The following is a 15,000-nucleotide window of genomic DNA, read 5'->3' as shown; positions in this document are numbered from 1 at the left end:
TCAATATTAATCAAGCAGGACGTAGGGTTTTACCTCCATCGAGAGGGCCCGAACCTGGGTAAAACTTCGTGTCCCTTGCCTCATGTTACCATCCGGCCTAGACGCACAGTTCTTGACCCCCTACCCGAGATCCGCCGGTTTTGACACCGACAAGGGGCCATGGTGAGCAAGCTATCCAACATCCTGGCCCAAAGGCACCTTTGTGGAGACAGTAATGGAATGGCGGAAGCAGTGGTTCTACATTACATAACCTCGCGGCGCCACCTGGGCCGCAGCTGCCGAATTCCGCTCCAGTGCCCCCATGCGACTCACCTCCTGGGTCGAGAAGAGTCCGGACTGGTGTTCACCTAACGAGCCGATAGTGCTGCAGACGCGCATTCAAAGCATGGTGACCAAGGACATCAAGCTCGTTGACGTTATCCAGGTGATGCTAATCCGCCGGATTCTTCCGTGCCAGCGCCAAAGCCGCCCTTTATGGGAGTTCAATTCGAAGAAGCACCAGACCCTGAAAAGGCTCTTCGATACTTCTCACGAAGTGGCCTGGAAGTTGCTCTTTAAGGGCAACGAGAAGCCACCTGACCATAGTCACAATTCTAACCGCCCCGCCGACAAGGTATGTTACTTTTGACGTATTCCCAACTTTAATGTTTTGAGGATGACGTCTAAGATCTTAGTATTGCTCTCTCGGGACTGGGTGGAGAGGGCGAAGCGGATCCAGTGTCTGGCTCCGTTGCCCGAAGAGACAGTCATCCCGCGCTTGGCGAAGATGCTGGTACTGGCGCCATATACGGCGCTGGAGAAGAAAGCCAAGGGGGCCAAGAGTGGCCCCCGTCGCAAGGGCACTTCAAACGCGATGTCCGAAGACGACGAGGCCCATTCCTTTGTCCCTGAGGACAACGATGAGGAAGAGGAGGAGGAGGAAAACAACCCTCTTCCCGAGGAGGAGGAGAAGAAGAAGAGGGTGGCATCGGCACATTTGGAGGCGAAAGCGCCCAAAAAGGGGAAGGGCGCCCTAGCGGTCGACACTGCGTGGGACGTTGACAGTATCCCAGAACGTCGCCCCCGTACTAGGCCCCGGGCCACATCGTAAGTGACATGGTGTGACGCCCTGACACTGTTGCGCCAGGTGTCTTCCAGCTATTCGCCGACGTTGCCATGTCATGTGCTTGCGTGTTGCATTTCATCATGTCATCATGGGCATTGCATCATCATATTTCAACACTTGCATCCCTTCGGATCTCCCAGTTCTTTCCGTTGTCCGTTCTGAGCCCAGACACACTTGCACACGCCCGCGGCATGTCCGAAATATTATTTTATAAGTGGCCGCAAAATGTTCTCGGAATGGGTTGAAAGTTGGTGTGTGGTGTTGTTTTGTTGTCAGTAGACCGTCTGCCAAGTTTCATTGCATTCGGAGTCCGTTTGATGCCCCCAACGGATAACTATAGCGACAATATAGTCGGTCAATCGTCGGACGTTTTCGGTCTCCGGAAACAATGCCGGGCTGCATCTCTCCCCTCTTCTCTCAGACCAACCCGCTCTCCACAGTCCACCTAGGCCCAGCCTACCCCTCTTTGCGTCGTGCATCGACCCCTCGCGTGTGTCTGAAACTTACCCGAACCCGACCCAGACAGTCGTCACCGTTGGATCCGGATCATCCCCAAACATCCCTAAAACATCTCTGTTTTATTAATTGGACTTCCCAACCTAGTTATCTCGGCCCATCCGATTTTGATCGGAGGGACCAAATCGCGCTACACCTAGTTCCCCAATTATCTTCGGTTTAGTTTTGCACTCACCTAGTCTATTTTTCTCAACCGCCCAATTTCGATTGAAGGGTCCGAATCTACCCTAAACTTCCCCCCTCTTTCCATATATAAAAGACTCCTAGTCTAAATCTGGACAAAACCCTAAAATCTAGGACTTGTCCCTCCACCCGCCGCCACACTCTCCACCAAATCCCCTCTCGGGATCCATCCCTCCCCAACCATCGCTCGCCACCTACAGCCTCCAGATCCCGAGCCGCGCCGCCGCATCGTCCTCGCCACTCCTTCGCGCGTGCCAAGCCACCGAGCCACCCGAGCTCCCCTGCCTGAGGCCGCCATCTTCAACCGGCCTCGACCGAGACCCGTCTTCCTAGACGACCCCTTCCTGCAGGACCCCTTCGTGCCGCCCCTCTCTTTTCCTTCCTTTCTCCTCTGGTCCTTCTCCCTCCGCTCCTCGCTCTCACCTTGTTTCCCTACAGGAACAAAACAGAGCTGCCTCCTCTTAAACCACCATGGCGTCCGAGGCCTCCTTGCAAGACCACCACCGCCACCATGGACAGCCGCCGTCCAGGGCCCTTGCCGGTGTGCCCTGCTTCTTCCTCCTCCTCAAGGAGATGCCCTCGCCTTGAGCATCAGTGCGCCATGGCCCGCCTTCTGAAGTCCGTCATCGCCGGAGCTCCCCACCACTAGTAGGTCGTCGCACCTTCTCCTCCTTCCCCTCCTTCCTATCGATCTCTCTCACCGGACTCCCTCTGTCTTCTCTATAACAGAGAACATCACAAGCCGCCGCTAGTTCCGACCGGGTTCGAGGCCCTCCGTCCATTCGCCAGCGTTCCCCTTCGGATCACATCGCCAGAGCCCCGTCCCTGCTGCTCCTCGCGGTCCTCTTCTTCCTACGCGCTGCCAATGCCAGGTCCAGCCTCTACTTTGAGTAGAGGAGGAGGACGCTCGTGTCTCACCGCCCGAGCACCGCCGCCTGCCCTCATCCCCGACGCCGACAAGCTCGCCGCCGCCGGATTCATGTCTCCATCCTACCCATGCTCATGAACGCTCGCCTCCACCGGCTGTCTGCAAGCAGCAGCGCCGTCGCGGACAAGGTGAGTGCTACGTCTTGATCTTGCGTTGGTTTTCCCCGAAGAGTAAGGGATGATGCAACAGAGTAGTGTAAGTATTTCCCTTAGTTTTTGAGAACCAAGGTATCAATCCAGTAGGAGCCCACGCTCAGGTCCCTCGTACCTGCACAAAGCGATAGCTACTCGCAACCAACGCGATTAGGGGTTGTCAAGCCCTTCACGGTCACTTACGAGAGTGAGATCTGATAGATATAATATTTTTGGTATTTTTGGTATAAAGATGCAAAGTAAAAAATAAAAGCAAAGTAAAAAAGCAAAGCAAGATTAAAGTAATGAAGATTGATATGATGAGAATAGACCCGGGGGCCATAGGTTTCACTAGTGGCTTCTCTCAAGAGCATAAGTATTCTACGGTGGGTGAACAAATTACTGTTGAGCAATTGACAGAATTGAGCATAGTTATGAGAATATCTAGGCATGATCATGTATATAGGCATCACGTCCGTGACAAGTAGATCGAAACGATTCTGCATCTACTACTATTACTCCACTCATCGACCGCTATCCATCATGCATCTAGAGTGTTAAGTTAAAAGCAGAGTAACGCCTTCAGCAAGATGACATGATGTAGAGAGATAAATTCATGCAATATGAAATAAACCCCATCATGTTATCCGATGGCAATGATACAATACGTGCCTTGCTGCCCCTTCTGTCACTCGGTAAGGACACCGCAAGATCGAACCCAAAGCTAAGCACTTCTCCCATGGCAAGAACTACCAATCTAGTTGGCCAAACCAAACAGATAATTCGAAGAGACTTGCAAAGATAACCAATCATACATAAAAGAATTCAGAGAAGATTCAAATATTATTCATAGATAGACTTGATCATAAACCCACAATTCATCGCTCTCAACAAACACACCGCAAAAAAAAGATTACATCGAATAGATCTCCACAAGAGAGGGGGAGAACTTTGTATTGAGATTCAAAGAGAGAGAAGAAGCCATCTAGCTACTAACTATGGACCCGAAAGTCTGAGGTAAACTACTCACACTTCATCGGAGAGGCTATGATGATGTAGAAGCCCTCCGTGATGACGGCCCTCTTCCGGCGGAGCTCCGGAACAGGCCCCAAGATGGGATCTCGTGGATATAGAAAGTTGCGGCGGTGGAATTAGATTTTTGGCTCCTGTTCTGATAGTTTGGGGGTACGTGGGTATATATAGGAGGAAGAAGTACGCCGGAGGAGCAAAAAGGGGCCCACGAGGCAGGGGGCGCACCCCCCACCCTCGTGACCGCCTCTTTTGTTCCTTGGCGCAGGGTCCAAGTCTCCTGGATCACGTTCTGTGAGAAAATCACATTCCCGAAGATTTTATTCCGTTTGGACTCCGTTTGATATTCCGTTTATCTAAAACACTGAAATAGACAAAAAAACATCAATTCTAGGCTGGGCCTCCGGTTAATAGGTTAGTCCCAAAAATAATATAAAAGTGGAAAGTAAAGCCCAATATAGTCCAAAACAGTAGATAATATAGCATGGAGCAATCAAAAATTATAGATACGTTGGAGACGTATCAGGCATCCCCAAGCTTAATTCCTGCTCTTCCTCGAGTAGGTAAATGATAAAAAGAGAATTTTTGATGCAGAGTGCTACTTGGCATAATTTCAATGTAAATCTTCTTAATTGTGGTATGAATATTCAGATTAGAAAGATTCAAGACAAAAGTTTATATTGACATAAAAAATAATAATACTTCAAGCATACTAATAAAGCAATTATGTCTTCTCAAAATAACATGGCCAAAGAAAGTTATCCCTACAAAATCATATAGTCTGGCTATGCTCCATCTTCACCACACAAAGTATTTAAATCATGCACAACCCCAATGACAAGCCAAGCAATTGTTTCATACTCTAACTTTTTTCAAAACTTTTTCAATCTTCACGCAATACATGAGCGTGAGCCATGGATATAGCACTATAGGTGGAATAGAATGGTGGTTGTGGAGAAGACAAAAAGGAGATGATGGTCTCACATCAACTAGGCGTATCAACGGGCTATGGAAATGCCCATCAATAGATATCAATGTGAGTGAGTAGGGATTGCCATGCAACGGATGCACTAGAGCTATAAGTGTATGAAAGCTCAAAAAGAAACTAAGTGGGTGTGCATCCAACTTGCTTGCTCATTAAGACCTAGGGCAATTTTGAGGAAGCCCATCATTGGAATATACAAGCCAAGTTCTATAATGTAAAATACCCACTAGTATATGAAAGTGATAACATGAGAGACTCTCTACTATGAAGATCATGGTGCTACTTTGAAGCACAAGTGTGGTAAAAGGATAGTAACATTGTCCCTTCTCTCTTTTTCTCTCTTTTTTTAATTTGGGCCTTTTCCTTCTTTTTTTGTGGCCTCTTTTTATTTGGGCTTCTTTGGCCTCTCTTTTTTGGCCGGAGTCTCATCCTGACTTATGGGGGAATCATAGTCTCCATCATTCTTTCCTCACTGGGACAATGCTCTAATAATGATGATCATCACACTTTTATTTTTCTTATAACTCAACAATTACAACTGGATACTTAGAACAAAATATGACTCTATGTGAATGCATCCGGCGGTGTATCGGGACATGCAATATGACAATGATGAATGTGTCATGAACGGAACGGTGGAAAGTTGCATGGCAATATATCTCGGAATGGCTATGGAAATGCCATAATAGGTAGGTATGGTGGCTGTTTTGAGGAAGGTATATGGTAGGTGTATGATACCGGTGAAAGGTGCGCAGTATTAGAGAGGATAGCAAAGGTGGAAGGGTGAGAGTGCGTAAAATCCATGGACTCAACATTAGTCATAAAGAACTCATATACTGATTGCAAAAATCTAGAAGTTATCAAAGCAAAGTATTACGCGCATGCTCCTAGGGGGATAGATTGGTAGGAAAAGACCATCGCTCGTCCCTGACCGCCACTCATAAGGAAGACAATCAATAAATAAATCATGCTCCAACTTCATCACATAACGGTTCACCATACGTGCATGCTACGGGAATTACAAACCTTAACACAAGTATTCTTTAAATTCACAACTACTCAACTAGCATGACTTTAATATTATCACCTCCATATCTCAAAACAATTATCATGCTTCAATCTTTTCTTAGTATTCAAAACACTCAAAAGAAAGTTTCACAAATCTTGAATACCAAGCATATTATTATTAAGCAAATTACCATGCTATTAAGAGACTCTAAAAATAATTTAAGTGAAGCATGAGAGATCAATAGTTTATTTAAAACGAATCCACCACCGTGCTCTAAAAGATCTAAGGGAAGCACATAGAGAAAATTATAATGCTCAAAATATATAAGTGAAGCACATAGAGCAAAACTACTTAGCTCAAAAGATATAAGTGAAGCACATAGAGTATTCTATCAATTTTTATTTCATGTATGGCTCTCTCAAAAGGTGTGTACAGCTAGGATGATTGTGTCATACTAAGACACAAAGACACAAATAACACAAGACGCTCCAAGCAAAGCACATCTCATGTTGGTGAATAAAAATATAGCTCCAAGTAAATTACCGATGGAAGTGGACGAAAGAGGGGATGCCTACCGGGGCATCCCCAAGCTTTGACTTCTTGGTGTACTTGGATTATCTTGGGGGTTCCATGGGCATCCCCAAGCTTATGCTCTTGCCACTCCTTGTTCCATGATCCATCAAAAGAATTTACCCAAAACATGAAAACTTCACAACACAAAACTCAAAATAGAAAACTCATGAGCTCCGTTAGCGAAACAAAACAAAAGACCACTTCAAGGTACTGTAATTAACTCATTCTTTATTTATATTGGTGTTAAACCAACTGTATTCCAACTTCTCTATGGATTATAAACTACTTTACTAGCCATAGATTCATCAAAATAAGCAAACAACACACGAAAAACAGAATCTGTCAAAAACAGAACAGTCTGTAGTAATCTGTAGCTAGCGCAAGATCTGGAACCCCAAAAATTCTAAAATAAATTGCTGGACGTGTGGAATGTATCTATTAATCATCTTCAAAAAGAATTAACTAAATATCACTCTTCAAATAAATATTACAGCAGTTCTCGTGAGTGCTAAAGTTTCTGTTTTTTTACAGCAAGTTCAACAAGACTTTCCCCAAGTCTTCCCAACGGTTCTACTTGGCACAAACACTAATTAAACACAAAAAACACAACCAAAACAGAGGCTAAATAATTTATTTATTAAATAACAGCAAGGGAAAATATTGGGATGTCTCCCAACAAGCGCTTTTCTTTAAAGCCTTATAGCTAGGCATTGATAATTTTAATGATGCTCACATGAAAGACAAGAATTGAAGCACAAAAGGAGCATCATAAAGCATGTGACAAACACATCTAAGCCTAACATACTTCCTATGCATAGGCATCTTATAGGCAAAAAAATTATCAAGGCAAGCAAAAACTAGCATATGCAAGGAAGAGAAAAGAAACAATAGCAATCTCAACATAACGAGAGGTAATTTAGTAACATGAAAATTTCTACCACCATATTTTCCTCTCTCATAGTAATTACATGTAGGATCATAAGCAAATTCAACAATATAGCTATCACATAAAATATTCTCAACATGATCCACATGCATGCAAAGTTGGCACTTTCCGAAATAGTGGGATTAACATTAACTAAAGTCATGACCTTCCCAAACGCACTTTTATCAAAAACTTCATAAGATTGAACATTCTCTAAATATGTGGGATCTAAAGTTGAAATTCTTCCAAACCCACTTTCAATATTATTGCAAACATTATAATCAATCTCATATTCATCATGGGGTTTAAATAAATTTTCAAGATCAAAAGAAGAATCACCACAATCATGATCATTGCAACAAGTAGAGGACATAACAAAACTAGCATCCCCAAGCTTAGGGTTTTACATATTATTAGCACAATTGTCATTAATAGAATTTATAATAACATCATTGCAATCATGCTTTTTATTCAAAGATCTATCATGAATCACTTCCTAACATACTCAGATTCACGAATTTCAAGCAAAACTTCATAAAGATAATCTAGTGCACAAAACTCACTAGAAATTGGTTCAACATAATTGGATCTCTTAAAAAGATTAGCAAGCGGATGAGGATCCATAAATCTTAGGTTCTCTGTTTAGTAATAAATAAATGACTATTCCAACCATACGAGCAAACAAAAAGCAAACGGGCCAGAAGAGGCAAATAGAGAGGGAGGATAGAGAGAGAGGGCGAATAAAACGGCAAGGGTGAAGTGGGGAGAGGAAAACGAGAGGCAAATGGCAACTAATGTAATGCGGGAGATAGGGATTGTGATGGGTACTTGGTATGTTGACTTTTTGCGTAGACTCCCCGGCAACGGCGCCAGAAATCCTTCTTACTATGTCTTGAGCTTGCGTTGGTTTTCCCCGAAGAGGAAGGGATGATGCAGCACAGTAGCGTAAGTATTTCCCTCAGTTTTTGAGAACCAAGGTATCAATCCAGTAGGAGCCCACGCTCAAGTCCCTCGTACATGCACAAAGCGATATCTACTCGCAACCAACGCGATTAGGGGTTGTCAAGCCCTTCACAGTCACTTACGAGAGTGAGATCTGATAGATATAATATTTTTGGTATTTTTGGTATAAAGATGCAAAGTAAAAAAGTAAAAGCAAAGTAAAAAGTAAAAGCAAAGTAAAAAAGCAAAGCAAGATGTAGCGACTAGACCTCAAACGGTCTGATCTCTGTGCTCCGGTGTCATCCCTGGATCAGTAATGCTGACACCACACAGTACTTGAAGGATTTATAGCAGAGTAGCAATCACACACTTATTACATCGAGTGTCTCATAAGAGAACTTATTACAATAAATATGGCTTAAGGCCATCTAATAACGATAACAGCGGAAGGCTTGGAAGATAAGTGAGTCCATCAACTCCAACGGCATCACTGAGTATAGAACCACGACCTAAAAACTCCTTAATCGTTGTCTGAAAAGTCTGCAACATTAACGTTGCAGCCCGAAAGCGGGTCAGCACATGGAATATGCTCGCAAGGTAACACACAGAGAGTAATGGAATGAAACAGCTATACTATATGCATATTTGGCTGGTGGAAAGCTCTATGGTTACAATTTTGCGTAAAGCCAATTTTTCCCTACTTCAAAGGAATAAATTTAATTACTATCATGGTAGTTGTTAAACATTGAGAATGGTTGACAGCATTCTCAATCCCAATTAAGCATCATCATTAAACATAACCCAACAAAATTAATTTAGAGTAACATGTTGAGATTCACATGAAAATCCAAGTACTAGATACTCAAGATGTCCATAACCGGGGACACGGCTAACCATGATTAGTTTATTACACTCTGCAGAGGTTTGCGCACTTTTACCCACAAGACTCGATCGCCTCCGTTTGGTTTCTCGCACTACATGGTGTTTGAGAAGACGGATGACCGAGACATAGTCTTTCAGAAGCGCTAGCACCTTACGATCGGGTAGACCGTACCACCTACATCCCCTACATCTGCTAGTCTACCACTGTAAGAGTTCGCACAACTTAGTCAACTATGCTAGAGCCCATAATAGCTTGTGGCTGCACACGGAAGTTTCTAGTATGAATAGTCTCATGATCCCTTTGAGCCTGGGTGGCGGTCCAAAAGAAAACAGGCAAGTCCTAGAATACCCAGGTGCCTCAATCCACCCAGATGTGTGTTTAAGTTGCCACCTTAGATAAACCATTAATTAACAATCTCACATCTGTCATGGATATCACTCACCCAATCCACGTCTACTAGCATAGCACGGCATAATAAGCAAACGTAGAAGTAACTCCCAAAGGTTTGATAATAAACAGGTAATAGGTACTACCTCATCTACTTCCCATCCCACAATTTAATTAGATACTAATCATGCAATGTGTGAGGATTGATCTAATGCAATAAAACTAGGTAGTAGAAAAGGTATGATCAAAGTGTTACCTGCCTTGCTGATGATCCGCGAAACCTAACGATTCGAAGTAACAGGCGGCACACACCGGGTACTCTATCGCAGACAAACAAACAAGCATACAATAAGTACTCATCTAATGCACAGGTAAAACTCAAATAAGAGATCTAACCAGAAGGTTCAACTTGAGAACTCCGGTTGGCAAAAAGAATCAAATCAAACGAAGCAACGAAAGTCAAACGGTGAAAGAAACAACTTCGTTCTAGTAATCTGGATCTAGGGCAAATTTTACAGTAGAAAAATCTTGTTTAAGTTGGTTAAACGAATAGAGGGTTTCGAGACGAATCCCTAGGCGCTTGAATCGCCTGATTCCGATAAACGAGCGAAAAGTTATACTAAAACGAAAATCGGATCACGAATCGCGATCAGAAAAATCATGGATTTAATCCGAGAAAAAGAAAAACGACGAACGCCGATTTTTTTTCTTTTTTTTGGCACAGAAAATGAGGCGCGACGAACCTCGGCGGTGGAATCCGGCGCCGGCGGCGGCGGACGTCGGCGGCGGCTAGGGCGGGGCTGGCTAGGGTTTCTCCCTGGGGCCGGGCCTCGGCTTATATAGGCCTCCCGGGTCGGTGTCCAGGTCGGACACGGCCCGTTAAGTCGGTTCGTTTTTTTTAATCATTCCTCTCGGAAGAAAATTAAAAAGAAATACTAAACAGACTCCAAAAATTCCTAAATAAATTTTCACGGGCTTCTAAAATCAAGCCGCACAAGGTGAACATTTATTTGGGCCCTAAATGCAATTTTGAAAAACACACTTTTTTCCTAAATTCAAATAAAACACCGAAAAACTCCGAAATAAAATCTTATTTGATTTTATTATTAAATCCTCAATATTTCTTTATTTTGGGAAATTCATTTTATTCCCTCTCTCATATTTTTATAATAGAAATAATTGACGATAAAATAAATAAAATCAAATGATCCTATTCTCAAAATTTGAGAAAACTCAAATATGAAAATAACGAAATCCCCAACTCTCTCCGAGGGTCATTGAGTTGCGTAGAATTTCTAGGATCAACGAAAATGCAAAATAAAATATGATATGCATGATGCTCTAATGTATAACATTCCAAATTGAAAATTTGGCATGTTACACAAGATTAAAGTAATGAAGATTGATACGATGAGAATAGACCCGGGGGCCATAGGTTTCACTAGTGGCTTCTCTCAAGAGCATAAGTATTCTACGGTGGGTGAACAAATTACTGTTGAGCAATTGACAGAATTGAGCATAGTTATGAGAATATCTAGGCATGATCATGTATATAGGCATCACGTCCGTGACAAGTAGATCGAAACGATTCTACATCTACTACTATTACTCCACTCATCGACCGCTATCCAGCATGCATCTAGAGTATTAAGTTAAAAACAGAGTAACGCCTTAAGCAAGATGACATGATGTAGAGAGATAAATTCATGCAATATGAAATAAACCCCATCTTGTTATCCTCAATGGCAATGATACAATACGTGCCTTGCTGCCCTTCTGTCACTGGGTAAGGACACCGCAAGATCGAACTCAAAGCTAAGCACTTATCCCATGGCAAGAACTACCAATCTAGTTGGCCAAACCAAACGGATAATTCGAAGAGACTTGCAAAGATAACCAATCATACATAAAAGAATTCAGATAAGATTCGAATATTATTCATAGATAGACTTGATCATAAACCCACAATTCATCGGTCTCAACAAACACACCGCAAAAAAAAGATTACATCGAATAGATCTCCACAAGAGAGGGGGAGAACTTTGTATTGAGATTCAAAGAGAGAAAGAAGCCATCTAGCTACTAACTATGGACCCGAAGGTCTGAGGTAAACTACTCACACTTCATCGGAGAGGCTATGATGATGTAGAAGCCCTCCGTGATGACGGCCCTCTTCCGGCGAAGCTCCGGAACAGGCCCCAAGATGGGATCTCATGGATACAGAAAGTTGCGGCGGTGGAATTAGGTTTTTGGCTCCTGTTCTGATAGTTTGGGGGTATGTGGGTATTTATAGGAGGAAGAAGTACGCCGGAGGAGCAACGAGGGGCCCACGAGGCAGGGGGCACGCCCCCACCCTCGTGACCGCCTCTTTTGTTCCTTGGAGCAGGGTCCAAGTCTCCTGGATCACGTTTAGTGAGAAAATCACGTTCCCGAAGATTTTATTCCGTTTGGACTCTGTTTGATATTCCCTTTATGTGAAACACTGAAATAGGCAAAAAAACAGCAATTCTGGGCTGGGTCTCCGGTTAATAGGTTAGTCCCAAAAATAATATAAAAGTGGAAAATAAAGCCCAATATAGTCCAAAACAGTAGATAATATAGCATGGAGCAATCAAAAATTATAGATACGTTGGAGACGTATCAATGAGGCACGCAGTTGCCTCGCGCGTCACTGCTTTTCCTCTGTGTTCTTCTCTCATCTCGCCATATCTCTCTATGTTGCCTCAGACCGAAGTCACTCGAGAGCCGCCATGGCTGCGTCCCCTTCGACCCTGTGCATGAATGCCTCGCTGTTGTTCGTGTTGACCCGCATCGATTGAGCAGCCACGGTTACAGAGCAAGCTATCGCTGTTTCAGTTTTTAGTTTCATCAGACTTGCACCAGGGTATGGTTCATGTTGCGTATAAATGCTTTGTTTATCAAACTTCCATCGTAGCCCACTAGTCACTCGTGCATGCATCCATCCAGGAGGTCCTGGGTTCGAGTCCCAGGCAACCCAATTTTTGCCTCATATTTATCTTTTTTGCACACCACACAGCCAGCCGCTTGGGCTTGGCCTGATTCTGCTCCTGCTGTTAACTTGCGCACAAAGCGCTCTATATCTATCTACCGCTGGCCTGTGTAGCCCGTGCAGCTCCAGATTCAGCCCGTTTAGATTTTTTTTCATGTTCTGTTTTCCCCCTAAATTTCCAGTGCATGCATATTTACAGTAAATGCCATCATTTTAAAATGCTCATAACTAAATGTCCATGCATCCAAATAAAACATGTTATATATGTAAAATGCTCAGAGTTTTATCTACTTTCATAATCTGCCACTTTCATCTATGTTTAAAATGTTCAAACTGCTGTTTGCATTAATTTGCTTAAATAACTTGTTAAATGATTTATTTCATAACTAAATAACCGTAGCTCCAAACTTAACAAACTTTATATGTAAATGGGGTAGAAAAATGCCTAGTTTAACATGGTGACTTTACTTTGCATGTTTAATAACTATAAAATTGTGTATAGGGCAGAAAAGTACCAAACCTAAAAATATGCACATGAGGAGTTTCCGGAATTGTTGTTTGTTATTTTCGGCCTCATTTAAACTTGCCTAGATAGGTAGTTTTCTTTTGCTTCACCCCTTGCCATGGTAAGAACATTTAATATTGTTGGGTACATAAACGGTATTGAACTAAATAATCAAATGTGGTGTTCCGGCAATATGTAACTCGTTGCACATTGAGCTCCACTTAACTTGTAGTTTTGCTTGTGCACTTTGCCATGCCATGCCTAATTAAACCGGGCATGCATCATACTTGGTTGTGCATCATGCCATGTTTATGTGATGGTTGTTTACTATGTTGTTTGCTCCTTTCTGGTGTTGCTTCTTCGGGTTGGTTCCGATAACGCCGCGTTTGTGAGGATACGTTCGACTACGTCTGTTTGTCTTCTTCATGGACTCGCTCTTCTTCCTTGCGCGATCTCAGGCAAGTTTACCATACCCTCGAAATCACTTCTATCTTTGCTTGATAGTTGCTCGCTCTTTTTGCTATGTCGCGATACCTACCACTTGCTTTATCATGCCTCCCATATTTCCATGCCAAGCCTCTAACCCTTCTTTCCTAGCAAGCTGTTGTTTGGCTATGTTACCGCTTTGCTCAGCCCCTCTTATAGCGTTTCTAGTTGCAGGTGAAGATGGAGTTTGTTCCTTGTTGGAACATGCATATGTTCAGATATCACAATATCTCTTATTTTAATTAATGCATCTATATACTTGATAATGGTGGAAGGCTCGGCCTTATGCCTGGTGTTTTTTTCCACTCTTGCTGCCCTAGTTTCCATCATACTGATGTTATGTTCCTTGATTTTGCGTTCCTTACACGGTTGGGTGTTATGGGGACCCCTTGACAGTTCGCTTTGAATAAAACTCCTCCAGCAAGGACCAACCTTGGTTTTACCATTTGCCTCACCACCACCAACTTTTCCCTTGGGAGTCTCTCTCTAGAGGGTCATCTTTATTTTAAGCCCCCCCAGGCCAGTGCTTGTCTAAGTGTTGGTCCGAACTAGAATCCTTTGCAGCGCCACCTCGGGGAAACTTGAGGGCTGGTTTTAGTTGTATGGAGCACTCATCCGGTGTTGCCCTGAGAACGATATATGTGCAGCTCCTATCAGGATGTCAGCGCATCAGGCGGTCTTGCTGGTCTTGTTTTACCATTGTCGAAATGACTTGTAACCGGGATTCCGAGTCTGATCGGGTCTTCCTGGGAGAAGGAATATCCTTCGTTGACCGTGAGAGCTTGTGATGGGCCAAGTTGGGACACCCCTGCAGAGTTTTTGAACTTTCGAAAGCCATGCCCGCGGTTATGGGCAGATGGGAATTTGTTAATATCCGGTTGTAGAGAACTTGAAACTTAACTTAATTAAAATGCATCAACCGCGTGTGTAGCCATGATGGTCTCTTTCCGGCGGAGTCCGGGAACTGAACGCGGTTCTCGTGTTATGCTTCAACGTAAGTAGTTTCAGGACCACTTCTTGATCACTTCTAGTTCACGGCCGTGCTTTGCTCCTCTTCTCGCTCTCATTTGCGTAAGTTAGCCACCATATATGCTAGTGCTTGCTGCAGCTCCACCTCACTACCCTTTCCTACCCATAAGCTTAAATAGTCTTGATCTCGCGGGTGTGAGATTGTTGAGTCCTCGTGGCTCACAGATACTTCCAAACAGTTGCAGGTGCCGATGATACCAGTGCAGGTGGCGCAACCCAGCTCAAGTGGGAGCTCGATGAAGATCGTGTTCGTTGTGTTGTTTCGTTTCCTTTCGATCAGTAGTGGAGCCCAGTTGGGGCGATCGGGGACCTATGCATTTGGGGTTGTCTTTATTTTGGTTCTGTAGTCGGACCTTGATTGTATTATGGATGAT

This window comes from Triticum urartu, chromosome 3A, assembly GCF_056163025.1.
Source record: "Triticum urartu cultivar PI428250 chromosome 3A, HENAU_Tu73, whole genome shotgun sequence".
Taxonomy (NCBI): domain Eukaryota; kingdom Viridiplantae; phylum Streptophyta; class Magnoliopsida; order Poales; family Poaceae; genus Triticum; species Triticum urartu.
The sequence above is the reverse complement of the archived record's forward strand: the minus strand, read 5'-3'. Positions refer to the sequence as shown.